The following is a 15,042-nucleotide window of genomic DNA, read 5'->3' as shown; positions in this document are numbered from 1 at the left end:
ACACAAATATTCAACAGTGAGGATGATTCACCACAGGAACAAGCTACAAAGGAAAGTGGTGGATTTGCCATCTCCTGATGTCATTTACTGAAGACTAGATGCCTTTCTGGAATGTGTTTGCCCCAAAAGTAGCTATTGTGTCATACAGGAGGCCTGTGATATGCAGGGGGTCAGATTAGATGCTCTAATGGTCTCTTCTGGCCATAAAGTTGACTAATTTCTATAAAACTGAGTGTAGCATTGGGAGGAGCGTCTGATGTTTTCCTGTCTAGCCGGCTTGCTTCCTAGAAGGAACGCTCCTTGAGTGGGGTGATCCACAGGGAGTAGCTCAAACCTCCAAAGTGCCTGGGCAGGGGCAGGACATTAGCACAGCAAGGGAGGGGTGTGGCAGTGACATCACAAAGGCTTTTTGCAGGACCTCAGACTATTGGTCAAAGGTGGTGGGGAGGTGGTGACCTCACAGAGAGATGCTGACATCAGCCAGGCAGGACAGGGGTGAAGGGCCAGGGAAACTTCAGCGACCCCTGTGGCTTTGCTTCAGCAAGTCTCCTTCTCCAGGTCTCTCTTTGAGGACTGAGAGAGTATTTGGGTTCACGTACGTGAGCGCCAGGAGGAACCTCTTTTGAGTTTTCTCCTTCCCTTTTCCTGATTTTACTAGAAAACAACCATCCCTGTTTAGAAGGTAAGAGCCTCCTCAAGGTTTGAAACCTGTTCAGTCTGGTCCATCTGGTGATAGTTGAATTTTAGGCATGGAAAACACTAGCTTAAGAGGCAGAATTTTATTCCGCACCTGGGATTTTGTTCCTTAGAACCACTGGGGTCATTAGGGTTTGTCCTTTTTGTTTCACCTTTTCCTCCATCCATCCCTTCCTCCTTTCTCTTTGTCTCTTGCTTCTTTTGTCCTTTCACCTGTTCCCCTCCCAACACCAGGAGCAGTGTATGTGTGTGTGTTGCGGGGGAGTGCTCTGCAGCTCCCACTGTGGGAGGTCCACCCAAAAATGTGGGGCTGAAATAGTGCTCAGGCAGTGATCCCCACCGGTGACCTGGGCCATCCTTTTGGCTCTCTGGTGAGAACCCTCAGCCTCCCGTCCTCAGTCTCTACCCTGATTGGCTGAGCAGGGGGTTATTGACAGGGAGGAGACTCAGGTCCTTGTTGTTCTCTTTTAAGCCCAAGTAAATAAGTCAGAACCTGTGATATGTTTGACAAATTTTGCTGCTTCGCTGCATTAATGGTCTCTGAGCAGTTCATGATTCTCTCTAACATTGCAGTTCTCCTCAAATACTTGTTGAATAATTACTGTGCACTGTTGTTGGTTTGGAGCTCATCTGAGAGCACTTTACTCAGGTCATTCAATGTGTGAAATTCAAGCCTGCCACTGGCTGGCTGTGTGGCCTAAGACAAGTCAATTCTCCTTTCTCAGCCTTAGCTTCTCCCTCTTTCAAGTAGGGATAATAATGATCCGCTCCTATCTACCTCACGGTGGGTGGAGGATGGGGATCCATTAGAGAGTGTCACTAGGAGTATCAGAGGGGTAGCCGTGTTAGTCTGGATCTGTAAAAGCAGCAAAGAGTCCTGTGACACCTTATAGACTAACAGATGTATTGGAGCATGAGCTACTGCACATGGCTAAGCAAAGAGAACAAACCCCAAATCCCCCATGTGCTTTGGGAGCCAGGTTTGCGGTGGGAATTCTGTAGTTCAGATGACTTCAAGCCTGGGCATTGGGATACTTTACCAGTTTCTCTGGCGTTGGGGCAGTTTTGTGCTCATGGCTGTGATGGCCGAATGGTTAAGGCGTTGGAGTTGAAATCCAATAGGGTTCCCCTGCACAGGTTCAAATCCTGCTCACAGCGAGGCCTGTGTTTTAGCCAGTCTCTCACCCGGGCAACACCTCTGTACAACCCCTTGAGACACTCTCAATTCTCTCCCCACCCCAAGTAAATCCTGTTCTGCTCCTTTCATAGAGATCCCTGGGACATCCCGTCACACTGTGTCCCTGAGGGGTCAGGCAAACTCTCAGCACCTGAACCGTCTGCCACTCACCTGGTGCCCCATAGATCAGCCATAGCCCTGGTTCTGCTCCTCTCTCTAGCGTGTGAAAGGAGCCAAGTCAGCGACTCCATGGGAGCTACGGGGCTGCAGAACCAACAGAGGAAAAATAGGTGCTCAGCGCCCACTGGCAGCCAGCTCCCCACCCCCCACTACAGGCCTTGCGACAAGCTCCTCCTCTTCCCCTTCAGCGCCTCCCACCTGCCAGTGATCAGCTGTTCAGTGGGGTGCAGGAGGTGCTGAAGGGGTGAGGGGGAGGAGCAGGGAGAGGAAGAGGTGGGGGAGGGAGAGGAATGGGGCAGGAAGGTGCAGGGTGGGAAGAGATGGGACAAGGTTGGGGGCTAGGGGGAGGGGTGGAGTGGGGGCAGGGCCTGGGGAGGAAAGGGGGGATCCCTCTATGGCCGGCCCTGAAGGGAAGCACCGACTATCACAGTGACAATACAACTGACCAGCCTTGCGGGGGAGGCTGAGGGAGATCCGCACTCACCAGGTCTCTTCTCTCCCCCACGGTGAGCCAGACACTGCTCTCTCCTGGCTCTCACTTGAGCAGCTGGACGCCAAGGAGCCATTTCCCCACAGGAAGTGCATTGAGTGCCCCTGTGGTGCTGGGGGGCTGGCGCTGCTGCTGCCTGTGGGGCTGGCAGGGAGGCCGATGTCTGCACAGACTCTCAGCTGCCAGGCTGGAGGGGGCACTTGGGCCCTTACCAGACTGGCTCAGTGAAGACGGGGGGTTGACAGAGCAATACAGACGCTCTCCAGAGCACGGAGCATCATCCGCCCATGCAGCCAGGCAATGAGCATTTCCCACAGCCTGGAGCTGAGGGGGAGGCGGCAGCTGCTGTTCCAGCTCCTCGGGGACAGGCCCTGTCAGCCAACAGCCACTTCTTACTCCCCACAGCTAAGGGCGCCGGGTTCCTCCGGTGGGGGTTTGGAGCAGCCGTTCGTTTTCCTGTCCTTTTTGTGTGCAACTGCTGACAAAAACATCCCAGACAGAGAAGCAACAGGCCAAAATACTACCATGTATCTGCCAAAGTATTTCTCTGGGCACAAGAAGTCGAGTTCCCAGTGACACGTGAGACTTATTTCTATGGGGCCAGGTGCAGGGCTTTGGCAGAGAGGCTCAGGCATGGGGGATTGGGGTGCAGCGGATGGACCGGCTGTCTAGGTGCAGAGATTTAGTCGCACTGAGGCACAGGAGGGAGGAGGAGGAGGAATCCTGCTAACAGGCAGTGGCTGTGCGGAAAAAGAGGAGGGGTTCCTGGGACTTTTTTTGCCTCGCTTTTGCCTGCCTGCTCGCTCTTGTGGTGAACGGTGAAGATGGTCTCAACAAGCCCAGGTAGCTCAGTTGGTAGAACATCAGGCTCTTAATCTGAGGGTCCAGGGTTCAAGCCCCTGTCTGGGTACTGAGCTTTTAAGCTGCCTTGTGTGCCAGGAGCCAAATGATTCCTGGTGCTGCCCCACCAGCCACATGCGGATTCCCAGAAGCTGTGGCCATTTCCTGGAAAGGTTCCTTTCCTCAGGAATCAGGAGAGAGGCCACATCCACAGGAGCAGGCCTGGAACACACAGTCTCTGGCTGGCAGGAAGTGCTGTGGGGCCAGGTGCTGAGAAAGCTCAGAGGGGGAGCAGCAGAGATGGGGGGAAGAGAGACAGAGAAGCAATGAGGACAGAGCACAAGTGTACAGGGGGTTCAGGTCTGGCTATTGTGGGGAACTTCTCTGGTTTATCCACGACCCTGGTGCAATTGGCCAGAGAAAGGATCTGAGTCCCCACCCCCTTACCCAGAGGCTGCCTGACCCCAAGGAGGCTCTTTCTACTCTGGTGTGTGGCAGAGTCCTCATAACCCCAACAAGGCTGGGCCCAGGAATCCTGGGGGGTTTGATGACCCACAATCTTGTCATTCTCACTCAGCCCCGCCCAGAGGATTCCAGGGGCCCGGGGTCTTCGGCGGCGGGGGGCCCTTCCGTTCCGGGACCCGCCGCCAAAGTGCCCCGAAGACCCGCGGTGGGGGCCCCCCCGCCGCCGAATTACCGCCGAAGAGGGACCCGCCGCCGAAGTGCAGTCTGGTCTTTAGCGGTAATTTGGCGGAGGGGGGCCCCCGCCGTGGGTCTTCGGGGCACGTCAGCGGCGGGTCCCAGAACCGAAGAGCCCCCCGCCGCCGAATTACCGCCAAAGACCGAGCTGAACTTAGGCAGCGGGTCCCGCTCCGTCTTCGGCGGTAATTCACCAGCAGGGGGTCCTTCCGCCCCGGAGCGGAAGGACCCCCTGCCGCCGAAGACCGGGAGCGAAGAAGCTCCTGCGCCCGGCCCCGCAAGAGTTTTCCGGGCCCACCGGAGCAAGTGAGGGGCCCCACTCCAGGGGCCCCAAAAAACTCTCGTGGGGGCCCCTGTGGGGCTCGGGGCCTGGGGCAAATTGCCCCTCTTGCCTCCCCCTCTGGGCAGCCCTGTGCTCACTTGAACAGGGCTACAGTGTCCCCACTCTGGGCACTTCCCTGACCCACTCCTCATTGCATGTGCTTCAAGCAAACACCATTTATTACCCAGCAATCAATGTAAAACACAAGGAAAGACGGGAAAGGAAAACACGTCACCCTGTTCTGTGGTGCAGGGAGATCACAACCAGTGTCTCTGGAGGGTCAGGGCAGGTCACAGTCTCTCCCTCACATGTCCCAGGCCTCTTCCCCAGGCCCTGGCTGTGCTGCAGGGACACCACGGGCTGGACACTTGCTCTGGCAGTGGCCACATGCTCTAGGTGACAGGCCCCTTGTTCCCAGTGTCAGCCCCCATGCAGGGGATATGATCCCCCCACTCCCAAAAGTCTGGCCTTCAAGATCTCTTGACGGGTGGCATCTCCTTGCGCTGGGCCTTCTGCCCAGGGTCCCCCTTGCTCCCCCACGCTGCTCACTGCACCCACCTCCAGCCCCCGTGCTGCTGCGGCTCTGCCTCCAGCTCCCTGGGCTGCTCCTCTGGCTCCGCTTGCTGCAGCTCTTCTCCCAGCACAGATCTGCTCCCTGGGCAGCTTCTACGGCTCGTGCTGCTGCGGCTCGGCTCCCAGCATGGATCTGCTCTGGTTCTCCCTGGCTGGTGCAGCTCTGCTCCCCAGCTCTTCTCGGGCTCCTGCTCTCTCCTTAGCTCCGCCCCACTCTGGCCCAGGCAGTTCCAGCTCCCACGGAGGATGGGACCCCCTGGCCTGGTGACTCCCTCATTACACTGCCTGGCCTGTCAGTGTGGCTAACTTGGAGCTTTGGCCTCTCCCCATTGCCCAGGGGACTGTCAGTCTCAGGGTCCTGATTTCCCATTGGCCCTTCCCCCTTCTGTTGGGACTGGGAACTAGCCAACCGAACCCTCACTAACTTTTAGTAAGGGGCCAACAGTCCCTTACACAAGCCAGCCCCGTGAGGGTCACTGATGTGCAGAGAAAACAGCACAAGCTAGTCCCATGGTGTAATGGGTAGCACTTAGGACTCTGAATCCTCCAATCTGAGTTCAAATCTCAATGGGACCTTGTGTTGGCTTGTGATAAAGCCCTGGAGCTCCCAGTGCTCAACTTCCCTGTGTCCAGCTCTGCAAGAGCAAATCTTTCCCCTCCTGCTGGGTGACTTGCCCACAGGAGCCAGGTCTCGGGTAGTGATGGCCAAAATTGGTTAGGGCTCTAGAACTTGTTACCAGGTGGTTGGGATTCTTGCTGATTCACATGAGGCCCACAAGTTTGGCCATTTTGCTTGCAGCCACGTTACCTCTTGTCCACCTGGCACTTGAAGGAAGGAGGGCCAGGGCCAGGCTTCATAGTCAGGGCTAGGCAGGAGGGAGGCAGAGTCCCAGGCTGGAGCCCAGCACCTCTCCTCCTCTGGGCACCTAGAGCAGAGGCGGCTGGTGCTGACAGCTCCAAGGGAAGGCTTAAAAGCTACAGAGCAACCGAGGTCAGGGCCAGAGGAGGGCAGGACCATGCCTATGCGTGGCCAGCAGACAGCCACAAAGACACCCAGCCAGCCTGCTCCTTGGCATGGCAAACACCCACTGAAGACGTGCTTAATCCACTTGCTGATCAGGAGGAAAACCTGTCAAAATCTGTGTGGGAGGAGAACCTGCTTGGCTCGGAAGGTCTAGTGGTTAGAGGAAAGGAAGATGGATGTCAGGACTCCTAGGTTCCAGTCCCAGTGCTGGGGTTAGAGTGGAGTCTCGTATCTTAGCACAGGTGGGGCTGGGAGCCAGGACTCCTGGGTTCTTCCCATCCCCCCCGAACCACCTTGCACAGCAGGAGAGGGCTGGGCAGGAAGTGGTCATGGGGTGAAAACTACCAAGAAATGCAAATCCTGGAAGGAGCCTGTGCCAGGAACCGGGTGGTGCAGAAACCACGGCCCCCATCCCATCTCTAACCCACCATTGGCTGGCACTGGATCATGCCCCCTGTACCCCCCCCAATCCACCCCCTGTGAGCCCTGGGGGGCAGGGAATAGCCATGGTGCTGGGCCCCCCCATCCAATTGAAGTATTCAGAGTCGCAGTGACCCAAGGTGTGTGCACAGAATGGGGATGGAGTGTGTGTGTGTGTGTGTGTGGGTGGATGGATGGATTTCTGCATGTGTTTGTGTGGTTTTCTGTAAGGGTTTTGTGGGGGGGGTGTTATTACAGCTGTGGGGGTTGTGGGGGTTGTGTTTGTGGCTGTGCAAGTGTGTGTGTTCATGTGGCTGGATTTGTGCATGTGTTTGCATCTGTTAGCAGTTGTGTTGATGTTGGCTGGATTTGTGCGGGTGTTTGTGTATATTAGCAAGTGTGTGTGTGTGTGTGGCTGGATTCATGCACGTGTTTGTGTATGTTTGCAATTGTGTGTGTGTGTGTGTGCATGCTTTGCTGCCCTCTTTCGGCGCAACAACTGTTTCTCTGTATGTCACAGCCCCCGTACCATCGACCCCAGTGGTGAATTCCCCATCTTACAAGGGCTGGCTGGCCTGACACTTCTCCCCTCTGCGGAGTGTGGCGGAGGCTGCAGCTCACCCCCTGTGGGGCAGGAGGACCCAGGTGCGGGGCACTGGGCTCCGATGCACCTGGAGAGCAGCTCAGATGAGGCAGGGCAGGGTGTGTGGTGTCCGTTCTGTGTTGCCTGGTGCTGGGCCATTGCACAATCCCCAGCCACGCCGCACAGCGCGCCCCAAGAGAGGGCAGGGGGGCAAGCAGACGACCCAGCATGAGGGGGGACAGGATGTGTGGTTGGGGGGAGGAAAAGCCTTGGGCTGCACTGTGGGAGTGCAGAGCAGGGGTGACACCCCTAAAACCTGCAGCAAAGGCATGGACAGGTGGGCTGGGTGGATAGAAGAGGCAGCGAGACTAAAATCTAAAAGGGGAGTGTGGGGTCTAGTGGTCAGAGCGAGGGGTTGGTGGTCAGAATTCCTGGGTTCTATCTCCAGCCCTGGGTGGGGAGCGGGGTCCAGTGGTTACAGTGTGTGTCGGGGGGAGCCAGGACTCCTGGGTTCTCTCCCTGGCTCTGACTCTCTTGTGCAATCCCTCGGCAGTTACCCAACTCACCAGCGTGTGGGAGCGAGGGGCCTGGGCCAGGTTGTGACACGGCCCAGAGTCCTACTGCCCCTTTGTTACCCAACCGGGGCAGGGTGGGGGATGGCCTGGGAGACCCGCTAAGAAAGGCGCTTCTGGTGGGTTTGTGTGTGGGTCACGCTGCCCCCTACTGGATAGACCCCTCTAGGTCAGAACCAGTCTCAGCCCGGGTCAGACCCTGGTTGTTTCTCTGAGCACAATTCTGGTGTGTGTGTGTGTGATTGTGAGTGTGGCTGGGGGTGTGATTGTTTCTCTCTTTGGGGGTTGGACTAACATGCCCCTCTGGGTGTGTTGTGTGTGAGTGTTCTTGGGATTGAGTGAGTCCCTTTGTGTGTCAATGTGTGTGTGTGTGTCACTTGCTCCAGGATACAAAATCCTGCAAAGCCACCACACACATACACACACTCACACACACAGAGCGGGGCTCAGCCCCACCAGCAGGGGGCAGCAGGGACACACACGTCTCTCCTGGGCCAGCTTGGACAATTTCCCATCACGACCCGGCACAGTGCTGGTGCCCCCACACGGGGGTGGGCAGCGACCGGGCAGGGGGGGCAGATGTGCTGGATTCAGAAGGAAGCACTTTGGGAAAATCAGTCAAGGCCCTTAGCAGAGCTGGGACACAGACCCAGTGACCCCTGCACCACCCTGGGAGGGGAGTGGGGTCGAGGGGACAGACCAGGGAGAGGGCTGGGCACCAGGACTCCTGGGTTCTATCCTTGGCTCTGGGAGTGGAGGGGGTCTAGAGCATGGGGACTGGGAGCCAGGACTCCTGGGTTCCATAGGGGAGACTGTTTTTTCCTGTGCTTCCCTCCCTAGAGATCCCAGCCCAGCCCCCTAGTGGAGAGTGAGTGGGAGCGGGGGAAGTTGCTCTCCCACTTCAGAAACATGATTCAACCCCCCACAAGGCAGACAGTAGAAGCCCCACCCCACCAGAGAAGGGGGGGTGTCTAGTTGCACCCACAACAAGCCCACTCATGGTTGCAAAGCAACCCCCCCACAGCCCCCTGCTAGGACAGGAGCTCCTGCTCCCACCTCTTTCCTTATCACCATGAGCTGTTCCCCGCCAGGCACCACACCCCAGTCACACGCCTTTGGTCAGTACGTAGCTCAGTGGCAATCACTGCCCCGACGTGACTCCGGTGCAGGCACCCACAGCACGAACTCCCCACACCGGAGTCACAGCCCCAGCGCACGTCACAGCCGCCGGGCGGGGAGTGTCTGTGAGCCCCATAGATAGTCTGGGGTTGGGAGATATTGGGAGAAGGGATGAGGGGATGGGGCGAGAAGGGGGGAGGGAGAGACCCAGCCCCATAGACCCATAGGGGCAGGGAGATATTGGGGTCAGGAGGGGAGAAGGGGGGTTGGCAGAGACCCAGCCTGGGGTGCAGGGGAAATGGGGTGGGGTGGAGGGAACTGGGGGAGAGAAGAGACATGTGGGGTGGGGGTGGGGTGTGTGAAATGTTGGTCCAGGGAATCTGAGTCACTCCCAGGACATCGTGTGCAGGGGGGAGCACAGGGGCAGGGAGAGAGACCCAGCCCCACAGAGCCCCAGAGGGATATTGGGGGCAGGGGAGGGGATGGAAGGAGGAGAGACCCATCTCCATAGACCCCCAGAGGCAGGAAATGAGGGGAGAAGGGGGGACGGAGGGATCCAGCCCTATAGACCTGTAGGGGCAGGGAGATATTCGGGGCAGGAGGAGGAGAGGAGAGGGGGTTGGCAGAGACCCAGCCCGGGGTGCAGTGGAAATGGGCTGGTTTGGAGGGAACTGGGGAGGAGAAGAGACACAGGGCAGGACACATGTTGGGACAGGGAAACTGACTCACTCCGAATACATGCGGAGCAGGACAGGGCGGAGGCAGATCATTCCGGTCCCAGGGTAATTTCGGGGGGTTCTGATTCCCCACTCAGCCGGGGGGCTCCCCTCTGGGCTGAGGAGCCCTGGGGTGGGGTGGGTGCAGGGGCTGGGTGTGTGTGTCAGGCTGGGGGAGCTGCCTGGGCAGAGGGGCTGGAACCAGGGGCGGGTCCAGGCACCAGCACACCCAGCGCGTGGTTGGGGGGGCAAACTGCAGGGGGGGGGGCTCTGCTGGTCACCGCGAGGGCAGCAGGCACCCCAGCCCCTCCCCCACTCTACCCCCCTCACAGAGCTGGGGGAGAACCCAGGAGTCCTGGCTCCCAGCCCTGCCCCTCCCCCACTCCCCTCCCAGAGGTGGGGGAGAACCCAGGAGTCCTGGCTCCCAGCCCTGCCCCTCCCCCGTATTTCCATATGGCTCCATCCAACAGCCCCGCCCCCGCCCCCGAGTGGGGAGAGACGAGGCCAAGGGAGAAGCAGGTGTGGGGGGGGGGCTGGCAGGGCCGGGCCGAGACCCCCGGACACGCGAGTTACCCTCAGGAGCCGGAGGGGGGCGGGGCCGGGGCTCTCTGGGGGCGGGGCGGGGATGAGGAGTTGCGTTGGGGGGGAGGTGTCAGGTTGACCCAGGGACCCTCCCTCACCTGGGCTGGAGAGGACGGAGGCGCCCCGGGTTAGGCTGGGAGTTGTAGTTCCTGGCTCGTCTCAGAGCGGAAGTGACGGACAATTTGCTCAGACAACGCGCCCCCTCCCGGTGCACTCTGGGAAGCGTAGTTCGCTCTCTCTCTCTCGCTCTCTCTCTCACACGCGGCCTCTATTGGAGGAGGGGCCGTAACTCGTCACTTCGCCGCGCCCCTTCCCGCTCGCTGATTGGCGGAGAGAGCGCGGGACAGGGACTCGGTCCGTGGGGGGAGGCCCCGGTTCCCTCGCCCCGAGGCTTCGCTGCCCACCCCCCCCCGGGCGGGCGGTGCGGCAGTTGGGATTCGAATCCCGCGTGGGATCCGGGCGGGGGGGGCCCAGGGCAGAGGCAGCACGGAGTGAAAGGGCTTCACCCCCCCCCAGCTGGGCCTGGGGGGCAGCAGCGGGGGGGGGCTGAGCTGCCTGGGAGCAGCCCCACAAGCGGCAGCCTGGGGCCGGGGGGCCCCTCAGCCCCCCCCAACCTGCCCCCGCAGTGTCCCCCCCCCCCGCTGTGACCCTCCCGCCAGCCCCGCCCCCGGCATCCCCTCCCCCACCCTGTCCGCTCTGCCCGGCCTGTCCCTTGGCCCCCTCCCCCGCCCTGCTCCTCCTCCCCCCGCCCACCATCCTCAGCGCCCTGCCCCGCCCTTCCTGGAGTGACTGGGCCAGGGGATTGGGAGTCAGGACTCCTGAGTTCCATTGCTGGGGATTTCATACTTTCCTGCTAGTGGAAAGTGCTGGGAGAATCCCCCAGCCAAAGCTGCTCGGACAGCGCTAAGCAGCATCTGACCATTCCAGGGCGGAGCGCACGGCCCAGGAGGAGGAGGGTTTGGCTCTGGGGTTTCACTTCAGCCCAGTCTAGAGAGAGGGGCCCAGCCATGAAGTTTGGCTCAAGAAGACCAAGTCTCCAATTTGTTAAGGGCGTTTTCAATTCCAATCCTGTGCTCCAAAGTGCTTGGTGTCAGTTGCCAATTTTAGAAGCATGCTCTCCACTCCATTTTCCAAATCATTCATGAAACTATTGAATAGTACCGGACCCCGGACTGATCCCTGCTGGACCCACTAGGTGCGCCCTCTCCGTTGGACAGCCAGACATGGAGAAGGGCTCTTGGAGTCTGGGCTTTCAACCAGCTCTGCACCCACATCACACTGATTGCATCTAGACTGCATTTCCCTCATTTGCTTGTGAGAATGTCCTACGGGACTGTGTCAAAAGCCTTAGTAACACCGAGATAGATCCCATCTACTGTTTACCCACCTCCACTAGGCCCGGAACCCTGCCGAAGAAGGAAAGAGGATTGGTTTGGAATGATTTGTTCCTGACAAATCCGTGCTCACTAGTCCTAAGAACCAAAGTGTCCTGTAGGTGCAGCTGACCAACAGATTGTTTAAGAATGTATTCCAGGATCTCTCCAGCTCTGGAAGTGAGACTAGCTAGTCTGTAAGTCCCAGGGGTCTCTTTGTTCCCCTTTTAAAGATAGGTCCTGTCTTGTTCATGGATGGGAAGATGTTCTTTTTCAGGGATCTCAGACGAGAACTGGGGCACAACACCTGGTTTGTTAAGGCCACAAAAACAGAGGCAGGAACCTCTTCTCTCCTGCTGGCAAAGAACCCCAGGTACCTAACAGACAGGGACTCACATCCCTGAATGGGCTTTAAAAAAGGCAGTGGTTAAAAAGTTTGGTCCCGACCATTTCTTGTTTCCACAGACTAGACATTTTAGCAAACTTTAGAATTCCTTGGTGCTAAATGTTGTGTATTTGGTGCAGAGTCAAGAATGTTACCGCTGTGGTAAGCTGGGTCACCAGGCATCAGAATGCTGGTGTAAGGACACGGTGTGTCGACACTGTGGCAAAAAGGGACACATTGAGTATGCCTGTAAACAAAAGAAAAAGAGGCCTGTGGTCTGGCCGACAAAAAGAGGAACCTTGCATACCCTAGAGCAGACCCAGGATGGTCACAAGAGGAAGTGCCACTGCATGTTTTGTCTTTGGCAGCGGGCTCACATGAATCTCGACAAACCTCTCCGGTCTCACCTGACCTTGTTCCCTACATGTCCAGGCGGACGGAGTTATCGGTCCAATCTGGTTGTTTGTTGTGGGGGAGGCGTGTCATTATTCCACCACCCCTGAGATCACAGATGTTAGAACAGCTACATTCCGGTCACTGTGGAATAGTGCGCATGAAGGAAATTGCATGAAGCTATTTTTGGTGGCCTGGATTGGACAGCGCTATTGAAGAGAAGGCAAAAGCTTGTATGTCATGTCAGGGTGTGAGGAATGCACCCCAGTGGGCACCCCTACACCCATGGGACTGGCCTGAAAACCCGTGGCAACGTATTCACGTTGACTTTGCTGGCCCCCTTGAAGGAAGCATGTTCTTGGTGGCAGTAGATGCCCATTCTAAATGGCCAGAAGTCTCTATAATGCAGTCCACTACTGCAGAGAGTACTATCCAAAAACTACGAGGACTCTTTAGTCGTTTTGGTCTGCCAGAACAACTTGTGAGTGACAACGGACCGCAGTTCGTCTCTCAGGAGTTTCAAAATTTTATGAAGGCAAATGGGATACACCACATCACGTCAGCACCATATCATCCGTCCACCAACGGATTAGCTGAAAGATTTGTGCAGACAATGAAAAACGCTTTGAAATCAGCAAAGGGACAACACTCCATTCAAAAGCGTCTGGATACCTTCTTACTTTCCTATAGAAACACACCTCATGCTACGACCCAGGCTTCCCCAGCCTTTCTAATGATGGGACGACAGCTGCGCACTTGCTTTGATCTGCTGAAACCTTCTGAACCCAGACAAACTGTGCAACATCAGCAGCAATATCAAGTCATCAGACAGGCACCCAGAGCAAAAGACCGAACCTTTAGCCCAGGACAGCCAGTTTTGGCTCGGAATTATACTTCCAGAGCTAAATGGGTCCCGGCCACAGTCATCACTCAAACAGGACCTGTTTCCTATACAGTCCGGACTGCAGAGAATCTTACCTGGCGGCAACATGTAGATCAGCTGTTGCCAGGTCCTGCCAGTCTTCAGGACCCATCTGCAGTTGAGGGGTCTGACTTCACCCCTCCTGGTGAGACACCGAATCATGAGTCACCTGTTCCTGACTGTTCTCCTCCATTACTGCCGGCAGCTGAGATACCCCTTTGCCCAGCACGAGCTGATACCACCTCCTCACCTATTCGTGCTGCGGACCCTGAGCCCCTAGTACTTTCGGGTGCAACAACACCAGAAGTTCGCCGTAATCCACCTAGAGACAGAAGGCCTCCTCATCGGCTGGATCTTTAGTTAGGGCGAACCCACGGTTATGGGGCAAAATAATCCCCAGGGTTTAGCCGGGAATGGAGGCAGTCTACCCTCCTTCTCTAGTTTAGTGTGTGTTTTATTTAGGGGATGTTCTTATTGGGGGGGAGGAATATGTTGTGTATTTGGTTGTCATGGGTTTTGTTACTATGGCAACTGAGTTAGACTATTAAGGGATAGCTCAGCCGGTTTCAACCGGCTGAGTGAGCTCTCTTTTTCTGTAAATAAAATGGAGGTTTGGGTTAGCTGTCTGCTCTCTGGCCTCAAGTGATTGCTTCCTACATCGGCTGCCCCAAGGACTTAACACTAAACACCGTGAAACTCCCCTTTCTCCTTCACAAAGGGTTTTAACGCCCCTTATCTCACTCAGGCTCGCGACTGCCCAGAGTTCGAGAATTGTCCCTGTTCCCATTGGACAGATCGGGAGAAGTCTGAGGTCCAGAGAAGGGAAGTGACCTACCCAAGGGCCTACACAGCAAGGTGGTGCCAAAGCCAGAAAGAGACGCCACCAGTCCTGACTCCTGTTCTGACAACAAACCCCCAGAGGCATGGATAGAGCCCAGGAATCGAGATGGTGGGGAAATGTCATTGAAACCATTTCTGTCAGAAAATCCCCTTCAGACTAAACCAGTTTGTTTCTCAAAATCAAAACAAGTGGGATGAAAGTTCTTTACAAAAATATTTTGTTGCAAAACAAAAGCATCTCCTGTTTGTCACAGTGTGTTAAATTGTCTCTTCGCACACAAAGGGGAGACACTTAGATCACAAACATTAGATAAGATGCTTCAGTCTGAGCTAAGAAGTTGCTGCTCTTCACAATTGCAAAATAAAAAATACAAATAAAATAGACTATTTCAGCTATTCTATTATGTCATAATCTGCTCTGAGTAAACGTGATAGGACACCTCATATTATGCACTAATCCTAGTGACACTCTCCAATGGATCCCCGTCCTCCACCCACCATGAGGTAGGTAGGAGCGGATCATTATTATCCCTACTTGAAAGAGGGAGAAGCTAAGGCTGAGAAAGGAGAATTGACTTGTCTTAGGTCACACAGCCAGTCAGTGGCAGAGTTGGGAATAGGACCCAAGAGCCCTGATTTTCAAACTAACCATCGAATCTTGAATTTCAGACACTGAATGACCTGAATACGTGCTCTCAGATGAGCTCCAGACCAACAACAGTGCACAGTAATTATTCAGCAAGTATTTGAGGAGAACTGCAATGTTAGAGAGAATCATGAACTGCTCAGAGACCATTAATGCAGAGAAGCAGCAAAATTCATCAAACATATGAGTGGTTCTGACTTATTTACTTAGTCTTAAGAGAGAAGAACAAGGACCTGAGTCTCCTCCCTGTCAATAACCCCCTGCTCAGCCAATCAGGGTAGAGACTGAGGACGGGAGGCTGAGGGTTCTCACCAGAGAGCCCAAAGGATGGCCCAGGTCACTGATGGGGATCACTGCCCGAGCACTATTTCAGCCCCAAGTATTTGGGTGGACCTCCCACAGTGGGAGCTGCAGAGCACTCCCCCGCAACACACACACACACACACACACACACTCACACTCACACCCTACCTACCTCCTGGTGTTGGGA

At 56.3% G+C, this 15,042-nt stretch overlaps 2 non-coding genes across 2 annotated transcripts; both read left to right on the top strand.

Moving 5' to 3' along the window:
• The first annotated feature begins 1,772 nt into the window (after window positions 1–1,772).
• Window positions 1,773–1,854, top strand: TRNAS-UGA. Its single transcript has one exon. It is a non-coding gene; the product is annotated as a tRNA-Ser (tRNA).
• Window positions 1,855–3,380: 1,526 nt separating this feature from the next.
• TRNAK-CUU lies at window positions 3,381–3,453 on the top strand. The gene has a single exon. It is a non-coding gene; the product is annotated as a tRNA-Lys (tRNA).
• The last annotated feature ends 11,589 nt before the right edge of the window (window positions 3,454–15,042 follow it).

This window comes from Mauremys mutica, unplaced genomic scaffold, assembly GCF_020497125.1.
Source record: "Mauremys mutica isolate MM-2020 ecotype Southern unplaced genomic scaffold, ASM2049712v1 000639F_np12_subseq_108309:227698_obj, whole genome shotgun sequence".
NCBI classification, from domain to species: Eukaryota; Metazoa; Chordata; order Testudines; family Geoemydidae; genus Mauremys; species Mauremys mutica.
Note: the sequence above shows the minus strand (reverse complement) of the source record. Positions and strands in the feature narration are given on the sequence as shown.